Consider the following 19,251-nt stretch of genomic DNA (forward strand, 5'->3'; position numbering starts at 1 on the left):
CAGGGTGTTAAAATATTTCATATTTTCTTTCGCAACGCTTGAACATAAATTATGTCTTTAGCAAGCATCGAAATTAAATTAAGAAGTGTTTTTTTTTTTTCAAAATTCCTTGAAAATGTGTATATTAGATTATTTTAAATTGCATTAATAGTAATAGTTAAAATAATAAAATTGTAAAATAAACGTTAAAAATATTTATTCAATAACTTTAATTTCATTTTTAGATAAAAAATGAGTAAGTTTGAAGTTTGTATAATTTCAAAAAGTTCGGGATAGACAAGGCAATCTGAAATCATTGTAATAAAATGTTGAGCTGCAAAGGATCATCTACGAGCAATCTACACAATCATTTGAAAGCAGTTCATAAAATAATTGTCGGAAATAATATAATTTTTTGGTTTCTTGAAGACCCTGAAGAAAAACTTACAAATCCAAAGACACTGAAAGCTGAATTTTCATTATTTGAACAATCGAATAAAAGAACAAAAAACTGAGATTTGAAATTTGATGCCAAACTCAGTAACTAGTGAACGAGTATTTTCAATTTCAGGCAATATTGTGTCCAAAATAAGAACGAGACTTGCCACCGTTCGGTGGATATTTTATGTTTTTTAAAATCCTATTTTCTTAGGAGAAATTAAAATTAGTGAAAATAATATAAATATTATTCGAAACTTTTGTTTGAGTTTTTCGTTATTTTGTGTAAGTAATATGTATATGTAATCTTTAATTTTTTTTTATAATTTGACTTTGACATTGATTTCGTTTTTTGTTATTTTATATAAATTAAAGTAAAATAAGAAAAATAGAATAGGGAAAAATATTTTATTTTTCTTTATTCATTTTTTTTTTTGACAAAAATTCAAAAACCGGCTAAAACCGGTTTTTTTGGAAATATCTAAAACCTGTTTTTCAAAAAGTCGGTTTTTGTATAAACCCTATTTGAGATATTAAATAAATTATTAAAAATATTTTGTAGTTCACATAAGCCTTAAATATCGAGCGATTCTGTTTGCAATACTCATATTCAATAATAATAATAATAAATAAATAACAATGAAGATGATAAATAAAATAAAACGCTTGGTTTTATTAAAAAATATCTTTATATTAATTGCAATTTCATCATTTCCACTTTAAATTAAAGTTGAAGTTTTACCGAAAATGACAACAAATTAGCAAAATATATACAGTAAATTGAACGAAACGATCTAAACAACAGTATAAGTTTGGTATGACTATCAAAATTTGAAGATTAAAAATGTTTTGTTTGAGAATCTATTAAGAGACCAGTTACTTAAAATATTTAACTGAAAATTGTAGCGAGCGGTAATACTGGCGAACCGGCTGGTCTCCAAAGGCGGCTAGTAATAAATAAATGTAAGATAATGTTTTCTATAATCGTTTGCAATATCTATATTATTAATTCAATAAAAAATTTTAATTTAAGGTAAACATGGTTTAATATATACATTATATCCATTCAAATTCGGACCCAATGGCTCATTTGTGAAACTTTAGTAATAGACGTACATACTTTTTAACACTGTTAAAATGGTCTAATGAAGTAAATAGTTAAATTTTATGTCACTTGAGTGAATAAATGAACTGACGAATGACAAGTGCTAAATTTTTTCGTACTCTCCTCTGTGACTCATACGTAACGAAGTATTCTTGGGACAATAATATTTTAAATAAAAAGAGTTGCATTCCAGTCAACTAAATAAAACTCTAAAACTGACAGATTTATGAAAATTTGAATATCGCTATTCTATAAAAACGTACGCTTTTAGACCTTTCCATCCACCATCTTAAAGGAAATGTCAACTCCGGGCCAGTCAGTGTTCAGAATTTCTCAAAGGCGGATAATGAAGGTTGATGTGTGTGTGACACATTAAATTGTATAATCTAGAGCTACCACACTCTAGATGACGTATATATGTACTCGTACGTATATATATTACGTAATTTATATACTCTCTCAAAGTATATATATTACGCATATATATACTTTAGAGGACGAAAACGTACACCTTAGAGAGATTTTTTTAAAATTATTCATTATTATTTTTGAGATTATTAATTAGAATTTTAATTAATTATAAAGTAAGTTGAATTTTGGCATTTTTCCGCGATCACTTCCGAAAGTTTTACAGCACAAAACTGTTTTTTAAATCATCTTAAAGTTCAAAAAAGGATTTGTTTTCTTCATTGAAACCAATCATTTAACCATGTCAATAAAGCTTCTATTTTCAATTAATTTAAGAAAATATTATAATCATATTTTCCAGCCATTTATTTCGCACAAAATGAGAGTACAATTTAACCTGCAAGAGTCCATTAAGAGTGTATCAGTGCGCTGTCGTCCTGTGGGCAATAACTCAAACTGAATGATGAAATGCACTCTTAGTGCAAATTAAAACAAGGAAAGTGTGATGTTCCGGACGTGTTTAAATGGAAGCGTAGTATTGAAAGCGTAATTATTGAATAAATACAAAGTGTGACATTTTCCACATTATTCCAAGGCAGCTGATTGCAAATTAGACGTATAGAACAATGAGCAAATTATGGAAGGCTTCTTTAATAATACGAGTTGCGTGACTCTCGAAATTTGAAGTTTAAATATATTTTGCTGAAGAAGTTATTAAGAGAGCAAGGTAAATAAATATTTAATTGATAATTTAAAATAGCATTACGCCTATCGAAGCAGCTTATCGCCAAAGGCGGTAAATTATATATAAAACATTTTTGAACAAATATGGACTGGCAATGGGTCAATACATTTCAAGAATTCAAAAAAGTAATTCAACTTTTTATTAAAATTAAGTAATATATCATTTATAAGGGCAATTATTAACAAAAATATGTAAAAGCAATTGAAATAATATTTTAAAAATGAATGGCAGACAAATCGAAATGTACATTACGCGCAATTATTTCAGAGGACTCCCCTCCCAAGGACATGACCAACAGACATTCTCGGCAAGTTTCTTCCGGCCACGGTGTAAACCTGCATATCAGTTTTAAAAATTTTTAATATATCAAAATTTTGACACAAATCACAATGAGAGTTTTTTTTTTTATTTGAACCGTTTTTAGTGGTTTAAACTATTAATATATATCAAACATTTCCTGAATATGTATAGCAAAATGTTCATTAAAAACTTTCGAAACGATTTTAAAATTTAAAAAATAACATTTTTTTAATATATTGTTTTGATACTTTATATGAGAAAGCCAACTGTATTTAATTTTCATTATCATTTATATCTATGAATACAAAATGCGGGAATGTATATCTGTTTATTGGCGAATTGTAGGACAAACTGGCAGAATGAATGTTATAAGACTTGATACAAGTATACTTTGGAGAATGAGTATACGATACTTGAATTAGTTTCAACCTATATATATATGAGAATTTCATAACTTCTAAAGCTATTTGCAACTATGAATTTTATGAGTGAATGGCAATTCTCCTTATTTTGAAATCGTTGTCAGAAAATCTGTAGGTATTTTTGTTTTTCACTTATTCGATACAAGTAGATTAATTTTATAATTTATAAATGCCTCATAAATTCAATAATGCATTACAACAAAGGATCCATTCTTTAAAAAAATTCTTTTGTCATGGCACATTTAAGAATTTTACAAGTAGAAAAGCAGGGATTTATGGAAATCGGAATTTAAACAAAGAGATATTTATCGATGCAGTTGAGGATATCAGTGGTCCTGATCTACATCACGCCTTTTGTACTTAAATATTGTGTAGGAAACAGCATTGGCATTAGTCACATGCAAGACGCCACGAAATTCAGAGCTGTCTGAATTCGAGAAAGGTGTAATTGTCGGATATCATAGAAATGGCCGACATAGAAAATATCATAGAAATGGCATATCTAGAGAGATAAACATTCAAAAATCGGCAGTGACTTTTGTGATTCAGAAATGGAAGGTGAGTGGTGATTGTCGGAATGCGTATTGACCCGGCAAACCTGCGAAACTAAGAAACGGACGAGTGCTGACCAAAGAAATTTGGAGAAACCGCACCAAACCGATGATCCACATATTTCAGGAGTTCCATCAAGCATTTGGGATTGTTGCTTCAATAAATACCAACCGCAAGGAAACATACTTGCTTGGTTTCTATGGTTATGCTGCCGCCCATAAGCCTTTGATTCCGAAATCCAACCGCGCTGATGTTGTGCAAGGCACGTCGAAATGAGACTGTAGATGAGTGGAAACAAGTTCTCTAAGTGTGATAAATCAAGATTTAATCTCTACCAGTCCGATGGCAGAGTCTGCTCTTCGCGTATGCGTGGAGAAACCTTTAGCCAAAATGCATCGTGCCTACAGTAAAGTTTGGCGGAGGTGGAATGACAATCTGGGGATGTTTCTGGTGGTATGAACTGGGACCCTTGATCCCAATTCATGATAAACTCAACGCCGACTACTATACCACTATTCTAGACAGCAATTTGCTTCTTATGCTTTGGCAAATTTACGGGTTGGGCATTGTTATTCCCAGAATGACAACATCACTTGCCAATTTTCAAAATCCACTACGGATTGGTACGATGAGAATGGGATCAACTAATTAGACTGGCCTGCTTAGAGTCCAGACTTGAATCCTACAGAAAACCTATTGGGCGAGTTTCATCTCCAAATGAAGGGGTCCAACAACCGTCCAAAATCGGTGAAAGAACTTGCTTGTCTTCTGCAAGCCGAATGGAAGAAAATACTTCTGTCCATCATCGCAACACTTGTGGAAAGCAAGTCCCGGAGGGTAAAGACTGTAACTGTCTCATGTGGAGGCTCTACCAACTATTGAATACGAATAAATGAAGTTTATCTCTTTTATCACAGGTATCTAATTACTGTGTGTGTGTGTGTATGTGTGTGTGTGCGTGTGTGTGTGTGTGGCCAAAACGGTGGAACTTTTAGAATTTCAACTTCGATTTATTTCATCATAGGAACCACATTCTGTACCGAAAAAAAGTGATAAGAGATGATTCAGTTTACATCATGATATAAAAAACAAAAATTTTATGACATATTAACATAAATATACAGAAATTTTTCCCTTCAATGATCTTACTATTGAGATTCTGATAAGAATTTCTTTCCCACTTGTCGATTTAGGAAAGGGAATCTTAGGTACATGTAAAAGAATGTCGTAAATATTAATAATATTATCCCATCGCTTGAAGCATGAGTAAAAGAATAGTCATCCGTTTTCTGGAGTGCGTGTTATAAATAAAAAGTGGGAATTGGATCAGGAAATGAGAGAACATTTTCGAATGAATTTAGCATGGACTAAATTAAGATAAAAATTAAGAAATCAATTGAGATTTAATGTCATTTAAAAATATCATTACACACACACACTACACATTATATATATATATATATATATATATATATATATATATATATATTGCCTACAGAACTTAATAGTGGTGTAAATTAATTGAAATAACCGAAAATATTAAAATGAGAGAGAAAAATCTTCATTTTTGTTTTAGTTCTGGTGGTTACAAGGTTTTAGAAAGTCCTTTCACTTAATTAATTAATTTCTGTAATTTTGCGACCTTTAGTACTGGCGCCTAGGATACTTTTCCTGCCTGCTTCATTATAATAGCGCCATTAAATGAGCTCGGTATTTCAGAGGCCGTTTCGGCACGCTAAGAATCGGCACGCGTGTGCGATTATTTGTTTCAATGCGCAAATTGTCCGTCAATGAGAATATTGGGTTGCTTCACTCAGACGGTAAAAACTTACTCGCCATTCATTGTTGTTTTATTTGCAAAATTTTGATGCATTGGTGGGAGAGATTAAACTAAGGAATGCGATTCAGCAAATTTTCACAGATAACTGAACTGTGTAGTACATTTTTAAATATCAATGGGATTTTTTTTTAGTTCATTTGCAATTTTTGTTAATCGCTTTTTCTTTTTTTTTTTGGAAATGATCTGATGAATGCAATTAGAATAGTATTTTCCCTTTTGTTATTATCAGTATTATAGAGCACAAAACCAGCTTTTTCATTTATAAAGAATGAATCACTTAATAGAAAAGAGGAAAATAATTTCGTAATAAATAGATTTAAAGCGGGGAAAACACTCTTTGCCAACTTGTTTAGAGCTGAACGACCTTCTGCCAACTCATTTAATTCCATCAATTAATTTTTCTCCAAAATTCGCTTCCCACCACCAAAATTCTCGAACAAAAAGTCGATTTCGAAAGAGTGACCACAAAGGTCACACTTTTGTTTTAGCGCTTTGTGTCCAACCTTCGGCGCGAGTTGAACGAACTTAAATTTTAATGAATTTCGCACATCGGCATTCCAAGGACTCACACCCATTCTCACAAAGGCGGACGGCAGGCTCCAACCCTTTAATTCGGTCCTTGTGTGTGCGCTGGCGAAATCGGCGAGTTAGGTCGAGTGAGGCCTTTCCGAAAACTTTAAAAGAAAAAAAAAACCTTTTGAAAATAGCGCGTCTCTCGTGCGGTGCTCACGGTCGCGCGTCCGCCGGTGGAAGGCCGCAGAGCTCAGGTCATTAGACGATTCCTAGGACACATTAAGGGTTGCGAAAGGCGACCGAGGGCTAATGGGCTACGAGCAGAAACGAAGAAAAAGGATTGGCAAATAAAGAAAAAGTCCTGGAAGTGTTTACTTTTAACTTAGGTGTCGTTTCCTCGGTAATTTCGCACCTGCAAAACTGGTTCGTGACGCTCAGTGCAGCACAGACATCTTGTAAAAGCAAAAGTGATGGAAATAATGCTATGCTTGTTTTTAAAACTTTATTTTTTCAAATAATATCAACAAAAGTTTTTAAAAAAAGCCTATGGATGTACAATCGACCCCGATTTTCTTGTTAAGAAAGAGGAACTTATATGATTAAGATATTTCCGAATCCAAGTCTTTCACTTGAAGTCAGCACCAAGTCTGACAGTAACTTTTCCAGCTCAGTGCACACAATCATTGAAGTAACTTGTTTCAAAATGGATATGAAAGGGGATGCTTTGTTTTATTTTTAGACTGCTGGCTTAAATTAAAAATAAATTAGAAAAATGTTTGGACACATAAGTTTGTATAAAAATAATAATTATTAAAATCCATTTCATGATTTGATATACGAATGAAAGAAAGGATGGTCTAATAAAAAGGCTCTCGAGGATTTCTACTCCCTCTGATTAAATAAGTAGCATTTTCTCTGGAATATACGGATAAGTAATCAAAATTCATGAAACTCTTTTTTAAAAAAAAATGAAAATGGCATTATGTTGCTTAAATTATTTGTGAGGATTCCTAACATTTATTACAATTATTGAACTATTCTCAAGGAACCATTATCCGACAGTACCATTAATCTTTCTACCGTACGACGCCATTTTCATCTCCAAATTGTTGTTTCGAATATAAATAAACGCAAGCGATTGAAAGGCAATAAGTTAAGAAAAATAAAAAAGAATCGTACCGTCTGATAATTAAGAAATGGAAAAGAATTTAAGGAAAGTTTGATTTTCGGAACATCGCAACATTATAATGTGTCAAATTTGATTTGTCTACTTTTTATTTGGTTTTGAAAATTTATTCATATTTACAAAGCTACGATAACACACACACACACACACACACACACACACACACACACACACACACACATACACACACACACACATACACACACACACACACAAATGTATTTAATCTCGTCGCAAAACGAGTCAGTTAAAATCTAGTAAATAAAGCAATGAAAAGCATTTCTATGAAACATATTAAAATATTTTTTAAATTATTAAAGACAGAGAAAAATTATGGAAATAAAATTAGCCTTCTTATTTTATGGGTTTTATTTCAAGTAATAATGACTTTTATACAATTATACGCTTTAAAGTTATTAAATAAAAACATTTAGATTAATTTTCTTTTAAAAGTCTCAATTGAATTTTGAAAAAAAAATATCTATATGAGCCCAAGAAGTGTGTTTACGAACCAAATTTGATAAATGTCGAGTGTTTTGAGCCATTTTCTTGAATCACATGCGAGTAACAAACTGAGAGCAGTGCATCAACTTATAAGCATTTTGATGTTCTAAAAATACTTGTTAATATAAATGCAACGTTTATTAAAGTATATTGAAAGAAAAATGAAGCATACTGGAACATTTGAAAAACATTGTGAGTAAACTGAATGAGGTCCTTTCAAATGATGTTACAGACCCGTAGACGTATATTGTACTTGTTATTTAACATAGAACACTTTTCTTCCATCAAAACATTTTTAATTATAATGGATTATTATTATTTTTTACACTCAATGAGAAATTTAAACAAAGTATTTTATATTCGTACTTTTGAAACTGTAATGCGTAGTCTGCCATCGAGTATGTTCTGATATTCCATAATTTCAGACCCTGTTCCATTGATAACTTCTCGGCAAACAAAACACGAACACAACAGCAAACAGAAATCCTGATACTTCAAATAGGAGGTCAACGTCATCTGTGATAGCACCTACCTGCCCAAAATGTCCAGCCTAACTGTAAGAATGGTTGCATTCCTCATGTACTAATATGAAACCATTTTATGAAGCCAGCGGGAGTATCCTGCTAAAACTTTCGCACACACTCTCCAATAAAGACATCATTCCCTCGTCCCCGCGAAAAATTGTGGACTTTCAATAAGACAGAATGCCCTACAACAGCTATGTAATATTAATATTTGAGGTGAATTTAGCTTTTTTACTGTCTAACATGTGAATTTTGGCAAGTCTTTTTGGCGAATAATCTCTGACAGGGTTAACCGAAAATCAAATTTGAGACGCGTTTTAGAGAACCGATTGAAACCAAAATTTGATGCAGAGCTGCAGTTCTACTCACAAAATCTCATACTGAATTTGGTAAATTTTAACCATTTTTGAGCTATCACGTTTGCGTGATTCTGAAAGTATCACCATCTGTGCTGATCGTGATCACCCGTCTGGCTCAAAGCATTTTTGTGTAATCTTTGTCGTAAACTTATAGACTAATGGATCGACGTAATACCAGAAGCGGGTTTTTCGATCTCGGAGAAGTCTGAAGCCTGGCGATTCGTCAACAACTCGAATTCCAATTTTTTCTGACGATTGCGATGCTTCCTATATACTTTGTATACTAAAAAATAAAAATGAAGTGAATAGAAGAGAACAGCAATGTTTCTAAATATTCTGTTTTTTTTTTTTTTTTTTTTTTTTCTGTTGCCATTGACTTTGCAATACGAAACGTGTTTTATGAAAGTGTTTAATTGCGTATAAAAAAAGTCGCCAGCTCAACGACCAGCACAGGCATTATTTGCATCGCGTATCATTAGCATTCGGCCATCTTTCTTGCATTAGGATTCTGGACACGCGAGTGGAAGGTACGCCATGTCACAACCTTCGTGGTTGGGATTTTTCCTCCAATTCATCAAAACGATGCGACGCAATAAAAACGGGTGAAAAAATGAATTTGGAAGTAGGTGCATACTTTCCTCGCCTTCAGGCGCTACTGCTGATTTTCCAGTAATCCTTTGCATACGTTATTAATCTGAGATTTAGTGCGTCTTATTGTCTCGATTCTATAAAAAAAACATATGTAATGGATCGGAGAACGATCGATTTATAAACAAAATTATAATTTCCAACATATGTGATTATATTATTTTGAAATTTTTACGTTACAATTTTTATGTTCAAAGGACTGGCGTGCTTCTGAATGAAAATTTCTTATTTATTTATAGACATTATTTTTATAATCGGCAAAATTTCAGATATCATAACTGTTCTCAAATTATTCATAAAAATGACTTACTCTTTATTTATTAATTATATATTAAAACTTCAATATTACAAATAAATCTTTGCTGTTACTTTTAGTATGAAAACTGCCGTTTTCTCGTCCTCTGCTTGCTTTCAGATCCAGCTTTTACTCATTCGAATTTTGGGTTAAATGGGATTTTTGTGTGGCCCCTGTTAGTATAAAAAGATTCGAACTCTTTATCAATAATCCATCTTCAAAGTACTCCTTTAGGGACAGCTATTCAAAATAACTTTCTTTATATAAATTAGCAATAATAAATCTTAAATAATAAAAATAGTATTTTTAAAAAAAGAGAAAACAAATGAATGCGTGATGAATTGCGATTCCACGATAGAAGATGTCGGGGTAAAAACGAACATTTCTTATTTCTACAATTCATTCTTCAACATATTTTAATGTTTAATAATCGAATCATTGTCTATCTGACTCACGGGATGTCGTATAGAAAATAATAGTCATGCTCAAAATAATTTCACCAAGACGAACAGGCTTTTTTTTAAAAAATAAATTATATAACGAATGCTTAAATTCTTCTAAATGTTCTTTTGCTAACATTAATTACGTATGAAATAAAAATTTTTAGTATAAAACATTCGTATCATTCACTAAAATCGGTTAAATTCGTTAAAAAGGCACATTCATTATTCATAAAATTGGAGTGATTAGCGATACATAGAATTATCAATATTTTCTTACACTCAACATCTGACAGTACATAAAGTACGCCCGTTTCGGAGCTCCTGAGAAGCGATGCGGGATGTCTCAGAGAAAGGGCATCTAGTAATACCCGATCGTTTCTCCGGAAAACCGACTCGATCCCACAGACTTTCAGCATTTCATAAAACACTAGGGCGATGAAAATTCGCATCTATTTACCTGGCCTTACTGATGCATGTTTTTATTTTATTTTATTTTTTGAGCATCTGTTTTTTAAAAATAATTTGGAAAACCAGGGAACGAATCTCCTAGTCTCAATCATTAGTCCGATTTCGCCACTTTTAATTTTATATGCGATTTTACAATGCCTAAATATGACATAAATGATCGCTGAGGAGACCTTATGCACTGTACCGATCTCGACAATTTTTATTTCAAACTAATTGCCTTTGGCGACCAGTTGGTTTGCCGGGGATATTGGTTATCTTTCCTTTCAGTTAAATATTTTAGATATAATTTCATATCCATGATACCGTGGAGTTGCCAAGCATTCAAGGCGTGTTAGATATCTCCGCTCTTGGCGTATGTGAAACTTCCTAACTGAGACCAGCTCCATGACATTGTGGTGCTCTTAAAAATTTTAATGTGCGCTCATCTACAGCATACATTGCGCAGTATTTGATTTCACTTTTTTATTCGCCTCATAAACTATGCAGATACGAAGCAAAATCTTCCTTATTCTTTAACTTTCAATAGCAGAAGAAAACCACACGATCAGAATTCATGAAGCAACAAAAACGGTTTGAACTTCAGGACAACAATGTAATCTATTGTTGGAAATTAGACAAAAAAAAAGTATTTTTTAAAAAAGGGCAAAAAAAAAGCTATTAAATAAAGCGATTATTAAAAAATTCGAGGGCTATTAAATGAGTAGTATTAAAAAAACGTTTTTTTTAAATTTTGAAACTGTCATTTTTTTTTTTTTGTACAGCATACATTGCGCAGTATTTGATTTCACTTTTTTATTCGCCTCATAAACTATGCAGATACGAAGCAAAATCTTCCTTATTCTTTAACTTTCAATAGCAGAAGAAAACCACACGATCAGAATTCATGAAGCAACAAAAACGGTTTGAACTTCAGGACAACAATGTAATCTATTGTTGGAAATTAGACAAAAAAAAAGTATTTTTTAAAAAAGGGCAAAAAAAAAGCTATTAAATAAAGCGATTATTAAAAAATTCGAGGGCTATTAAATGAGTAGTATTAAAAAAACGTTTTTTTTAAATTTTGAAACTGTCATTTTTTTTTTTGTACAGCATACATTGCGCAGTATTTGATTTCACTTTTTTATTCGCCTCATAAACTATGCAGATACGAAGCAAAATCTTCCTTATTCTTTAACTTTCAATAGCAGAAGAAAACCACACGATCAGAATTCATGAAGCAACAAAAACGGTTTGAACTTCAGGACAACAATGTAATCTATTGTTGGAAATTAGACAAAAAAAAGTATTTTTTAAAAAAGGGCAAAAAAAAAGCTATTAAATAAAGCGATTATTAAAAAATTCGAGGGCTATTAAATGAATAGTATTAAAAAAACGTTTTTTTTTTTTAATTTTGAAACTGTCATTTTTTTTTGTAATTTTTAATTAATATTTATTTATTAAAATTAATAAATATTAAATGTTATTATAGAATTTTTTAATTAATATTTTCGGACGTTAACGAATTTAGCTTCATTTTTAGTTGAATAAAATTCTAAATAAAGTTTTTAAAAGTGCTTTGAGGTGCCCATTGACATCCAAGGTTTTTTGCAAATGTGCAGAGCGACACACATTCGTCTTTAGTAGAGACAGAGGTGAAAGCTCATAACATTTAGAATACCACCAGGGGTTGCTTGCTTCCACCGTCTTACATTTTCGAGAGCACAACCGTCTTGCCTTCTCTATCTTGACAAACCCTAACCTCAATAAACGGACCGATTTCGGCAATTTCATTCAGCATTTCATTTCAAAACTTTGCTAACATTATTAATCAGTTCAAATGCTCTATGTTTATTGTGCAAGTGGTATTGAAATCAGTGTTTTGATTTTGTGTAATAAGTTGTAGCAAATAGTTGGAATTACTAAATGAATGCTATTAAAATTGAGGACAATCAACTAGTCGCGGAAATCGATTAAATTATTATAAAAATGTATGCGATCTTCTAAATGACTGAAACCAGAATTTTTATTTTCTATCGTATCTCATTATATGTCCGTCTGGACGTGGTTGTAATTATAACTAATATTTCAGCGTCCGCGTTGCTTTGCATTTTTATTGAAGATATCATTTTCACTCATTTTTGTTCACAATATTATGGCAGTATTTAATTACAAATGACTTTTTTAATATCATGGAAAAAATAGTTTGGCAATAACCCTGCATTCAGTAAATAGAGTTTTTTTTAAAAAAATTAAAATGTGAAACAATCGATTTCTTTAGATGAAAGATTTTCAAATAGCCGCCGTAAAGATCAGAGTGAAAATCGGTACTAAAGGCAGTTTTGATTAAATTTAAGATTTCAGTTAAAATTTGCAAGAAAGTCTATTCCTATTGTGGATGCTATAAACTGATTGAAACATAAAATTATACTTTTTTCTCTTCTTAAAATTTAATTTAAATTTCAACAATTCTTTAAATTCAAAAAAGACATTTGATTGGAACGCGCTCCCCAAAATTGAATTCGAATAGCCATTCTGATCAACAGAGTAGAGTTTCTTTAGCATTTCATGCAACAAGTATATCGAATCCTATTTAGATCAGCTTCTAGGTGAAAATAAAGGTCTCTACCGAAAATAGGCAAAACAATCAGTCACCTCTATTGGTTGTGTATTCACTCAGCAGGTGGTTTGTGGTAGGAAGTACTTGACGAGGAAGCATGGTGGTCAGACAAACAGTCGGCAATTTACGGAACAAACCGCAAGCACGCGACGCAAATGTATAATTGCGGTATACGATTCCCCTTTTAATGCAAAGAAAGCGCTTATTTGGCACTTAGGAGAAAACGGGAATCAATTTAAGACAATAAAGATTGTTAAAGTATATTTGTAGGAGGAATCGCTTTCAGAGCAAAATTTATTTCATTTCGGGCGGTAAGTAAACGGAGTTCTTATCACCCGGTTTTTACTTCATTGCTATTGCTACAAGTGCCACATATTTTTTAATGTGCGTAAAATTTCACTTTTAGTCAATGACCGCTCCTTTTCATAAATTCATATTATTGTTATGAATGATTCTTCATTTATATTAATCAATAATTTTAAATGGTTTTTTTTTAAATTATTGTTGTTGTTGCAGAAATTTCATTAATTATCTGCCAACGGATTATTTCTTTTATAACAAATTTTTTATACTTAAAACGCATTTAAATTCAAACGTAATTAATTCTATATGGAATATACTGTGCGACCTAGCCAGAGACTATACAAGAAACTTGATGGGATCGCCGAAGAGCAACCCCACCTAGCACGAAGGAACAAAGTACACTTGATGACATTGGGCCCTTGCAAACAATAAAGAACCCTCTAGAGAAATTGCGTATTGGTGCAAAAAAAGAATAGAGAAAAAAAACATTATATTTACATTACATATTAAGTTATGAAACATCAAAAATGCACAAAATACATAGAATGAGTGTTTACTTTTTACATTAGGAGCGAGCTAAATACAAAAGATTTGACAAAATGTCCCTAATAGAAGATTTAACAGGAATTTTGATGAGTTCTAAAACTTCAAGAGACATATAATATCCTGGCCATCTGTGTTCTCGCTATAGCGTACAGGCTTTGATCACGTGATTTATAGATCGTTCTGCGGTGCCACACTGACAAGTCGAACTTTGTTCAAAGAAACAACTTTAATGCACAGAAAATACACTATGGCCAGTGTATACATTCTATATGGAAAGTTTTTAAAGCAAAAAAGAGAATAGTTTCGATTTTTCTTTTCTCCCTATTCTGACTATTTCGAACTATCTTCAGCCATGCAATAGATATTTAAAGCATGAAATCATATCTTGAAATATTAACAATCAATATTCTCACTGTTTTCTTTTCTTGCATCAAAATTATGGTAAAAGGATAACGTCTTGAAAAAGAAGTTCATAGTTTCAACATATGCATTTTTAAACAATTCACTATGTCAGTAATTTATGTTATCAAAAGCTATCCATGAAAGATTGGCAATGCGTTCTTAGAAATGATATAATTTCAAATTTGTACATGTCAATATTTGATCATCGAATCACTACTTCGATCAGTTATTCACATCAATCGAAAGTTTTTGACCTACAAATGCATCCTTCCGGAACAATACATCAAGTCATTCATTTAAAACATCTTTTCAATAAATAGAAGCGGGTTATATTTTTTCAAATAAACCGTACGATGATGAGAATGCTGCTTTTGACGATTCTTACTTTACACAGTTTGTTGTATGAACTATGCTCCCCTCCTTCTATTTTCGTAACATTTTGCATGTCTACAAATATTTATTTGGTAACATAAATCTTTCGTCATATCCTCTGAAATCTGCTTTTCAATGATGCTCTGAAAATAATAGCGCTAATAATAATTTTCTTGCATTACTTTTCATATATTTCATTCAAGGTGACGCAATAAAAGCCAACGGCAGAAAATCAATCTCTCAATGCACGTCACAACTCTCGTACTTGCTCATTATTTTATACATAATATCACTTCTGAACAGTCGACTCCTCTTCCAGCGATCTTGCCGATAAAGCGTATCACTGATGAGAGCACGCTGCTTCAAAAAGGAACGCATTTTTCACTGCATTAAATATGCTTGCGATGTCACCACTTTTATCGGCAGTTCTTATGTGGAAAATAGCTGTAGTTATGTGACTTTGAATGTGAATTCTGAGAAAAATAGTTATCTGTGCTATGCGCCTTAAATCTTCGATATGTGCGTACGAACCTCAAATATTATGATGAGATAAATAAGCTGGTTCTCGCTTCCTTGGAGAGCACAGCAAATTTTATAAAGTCATTTTATTTACCCAATACAGTTATAACTTTAGATTTAATAACCCTTTCTACATTTATTTTATACTTTTGATTACTTTCCAAACTCCTTACTTGTACAAAAGAATCGAACGTAATCTTTTCGCTACATCTGTTCATGTACTTCCCGAACCGATCACTTTCAAATACCGGTTGGGACGCAACGGTGGAGTGTCGGTACGAACTGCATTAAAATGTGTGATTAAAATGAAATGATTTGTGTTTTCTTTAGATCCATTAAAATAAAATAGTTCATGTAATAAAACTAAATATTACCTTCTAAATTGTTTATAATACGTCAGAGACATTACCGAACTGTTCCTTTGCAATGACTTCCTTGATTGCCCGCATTTGAAATGCAGTACCATAATTCTGATGGCTTATCGAAAAGAACAAAAATCAAAATTATTTCCTTTCTCCTGTCAAGGACTCTGCTACCTCCTTTTACCGCTTTTTCTTTTTCTTTTTCTTAAGGGGTTACTTTTTTTTTATAAAGACAAAATAAAAATTAACTAAATAAACGCCATTTGCTAATACAGTACACTCCGAGTACCCAGCTTTATGTGCGGAAAGGTAGGCCAGATAATAAAAAAGCCGGATAGGCCGGAGTTCTATGAGCTCCTTTCTTTGCCCATCTCTAGGAGAAGACAAAGTTTTTATATCAAAACTCACTGCTACAATAAGTATAAGTATCACTTCTTATTGAGTACTTAGCCTCCATTTATCTCAAGCCAAGTAGAATGTGAACGCTGCCTGTCGAATCCTAGAAGCAGTGGATGGTTTTTGCTGTTACACCAGAGTCTAATCGTTGTATAACGTGTAATATATCCTTTGTAGTTACTATAACTTTTTTTTCGATTATCTCCCATTTTAAAATCTTTACTTTGGCAAGCTTAAAAAAAACGTTAATCATACCCCAAAAATAATTCACGAATACTGTAGGTACGTTACAATCAGGAACAACTGAGGTCCATTACACACTGACGAAACAATGAACAGCGAGTAGAACGCTGCTCTTTTTCTGTCACAACTTAAATTTTGCACACGACACGTAAGAGAAGCGTAGCTGACGCCTGCTTCCAATGCCTTGGCACTGTTGCCAATGTAAGCCTTGCTTTCCTTATTTAATTACGACAAAAAAAACTAGGTCGGATAATCACGAACTGGGTACTTTGGGGTCTCCTGTAATGTCAATAGCTAATTCTATGAGCAGCATTTTACCGGGATACACTTCAAAGGGAGTGAGACAACTCCTGCTGATCAAAGTGATTTCGGGACGCAAACTCTTCTGCAAAACACAAGTCGAATGCATGTTGGACTTCCTATTTAGTTTGGAGAAAAACCATAAAGAAACCATCCCGATCATTTACTTCATGTTGGATAGTATCAATAAATTGAACACGTATTACTCTACAAAGAAGACCGCTGAATCTACCAAATTTGACAGGATGCTACTTCTTAGATAGCAGATATTTACTAAGGAAGGATTTTTCGAAATTTGAATTTTACATTTATTTAAAAATTAAAAGAAATGCTAATGTTAATGTTGAACCATCTTACTGCACAGAAATCATTTTTGTACTTTTTAAAAATTTAAACAATTAGGTTTTTAATAATAACAGTTTTATGTCCGAGCAATTTTTTTAAAAATTAGTTTCAAAAACAAACTTCTAATCCTGTCTTTTTCTCACGAAGTCGCAATGAAATAAAATAATCATTCATAGAAGATTCAAAGAGCTGTCAGACGACTGAGAAAAAATGAATATAAATTTTTCAGTTTATTATTAGATAATGTATCAGCTGACATGTTTTAAAAGAATAAACATTAAAGTGAAAATATTTTCAATACTGGTAATGTTTCTGCAAATTGCATGCTGTGAAACTCCTTGTGGACATCATATAACGGCTAATGCAATCTTGTTAGCTAATTAAAACTAAGGAGCTCGGATCTTCTTTTTTTGCTGGTAAAATGGCAATGAACTGAAAAGCTATTAGTTCAGCAGCATTATCAAAGGTTTAACATTTACATTAATTTTTAGAAAAAATTATTTTTTCAAATTTGCGATTTAACTTTTAAGAAAAAAAAGTAAAGCAAATAGGATACAACAATATTTTTAGGAAGTAAAAATTTGAGAATCCAGTAATTATAAAGTAAACTTATTCAATTTGTTGCTAAAATTTAAATTAAAAAAAAAATTTGTCGTCATAATTAACACCGAAAATTCCAGTTTCATCTACTAAAGTTGTTAAAAAGTAAAAATGAAGGTATAGAATACTGGATGAATATTTAAAAAAAAAAAAGCAAAGAAGAACTTTATTTTCGCATCAAAATGAATTATATAAAATATTGATTGCATATTAAATATCTATTTACTTAAATTTTTCTTTTCTTAAATCAAACTATAGTGAGTAAACTGTTATATTATTCACAACGTAAAAAAAAGAAAAGAAAATAGCATATTCTTTATAAATCTTGAATACCTAAATTAAAAAAAAAAAAAATACTGCGTCGGCCGGGAGTCGAACCCGGGTCAACTGCTTGGAAGGCAGCTATGCTAACCGTTATACCACCGACGCTCCGGAAATTGTTCCCTTCGAATTGTTTTCACTGTATTGAAACTGGGTCACAGCTCCGAGGCATGACGCATTCGATCATCGACCAGCTGGAGGAGAAGAGACATTTTACCTAGAGATGAGTCACTGAATGCTCAATCAATAGCCTCTGCGCACAACTTCTCCCTTCACAGCAGAACAGCCCTGGAGAATTTCACTTCAATCGTTAAAGGCAGAGCGAAAGGAAAACTTGAAAGTTTAAAGTTTTAAAGTACGAAAAAAACACAGTTTATTGTTTCTGTACTGACAGCAGCAATCTTGAACGCTGAGGCCTGCCTCAAACTGTAAAGGCCGAAAAATGGACAACAGTTGCTTTTGCTGATGAGCCAAGTTCAAAATGCAAGTCATCAGAAATCATTCAAAATGCGTTATTGATTTAAAACCTTTCATTGTGATATTAAAAATAAATAAATTTCACTGAGCTAGCTTCTGCTTAACATTACATATTAATTATCATGATAGATTCATAAGTGAATTTTCTTTCATGGTATTTTTTCACGGCAGAAATGGGATCACGAATGGACAAGATGTAAAAATCGGTCTTTCAAAGCCAGCTAGCCACTGACCGGCACAAAACACTACACCCTTGCCAATCATTCCGATCACTACAATTGCCCCTTGCCTCCACCGATTCCAGTCCATAAAGCGCGGTTTGTTATTTCCTGTTGGATTTACTTTCGATTTTGACGTGAAGTGATTGGCCTATGAGATACGATAGCTACACTGCTATGTTAGCGCTACAATTTCTCACTCCCCTCCCTCCTCTGAGTCTCATATATTTACTAGAGGAAAGAAATGCAATAAAAAAAGAGAAATGAAAAAAAAAATTTCAAATTTCTAGCCCGAAGTACTGTAGCATGATAACGTTTTAGGCATGATTAATCAGCCTTAATGCTGTTTTTTAAAATTTACTTTTAATCATTGCAATGATTGACGTGCACTCAAGAAATGCATGCAATATCTCAAGTGCAGGTTCTTGATTAGCGTATACTGAAGTAAAGAAAGGTGTCTAAGATAAGGAAGACAAAAAAAGCTGTTTTGAAAATCTATTAAAAGGAGAGAGAAAATGTTGT

General features: G+C 32.3%; 1 non-coding gene across 1 annotated transcript; it reads right to left on the reverse strand.

Moving 5' to 3' along the window:
• Nucleotides 1-18,070: 18,070 nt before the first annotated feature.
• Nucleotides 18,071-18,142, reverse strand: Trnag-ucc (transfer RNA glycine (anticodon UCC)). Its single transcript has one exon. It is a non-coding gene; the product is annotated as a tRNA-Gly (tRNA).
• Between the last annotated feature and the right edge of the window lie 1,109 nt (nucleotides 18,143-19,251).

The sequence above is a fragment of the Argiope bruennichi genome, chromosome 4 (genome assembly GCF_947563725.1).
Source record: "Argiope bruennichi chromosome 4, qqArgBrue1.1, whole genome shotgun sequence".
NCBI classification, from domain to species: domain Eukaryota; kingdom Metazoa; phylum Arthropoda; class Arachnida; order Araneae; family Araneidae; genus Argiope; species Argiope bruennichi.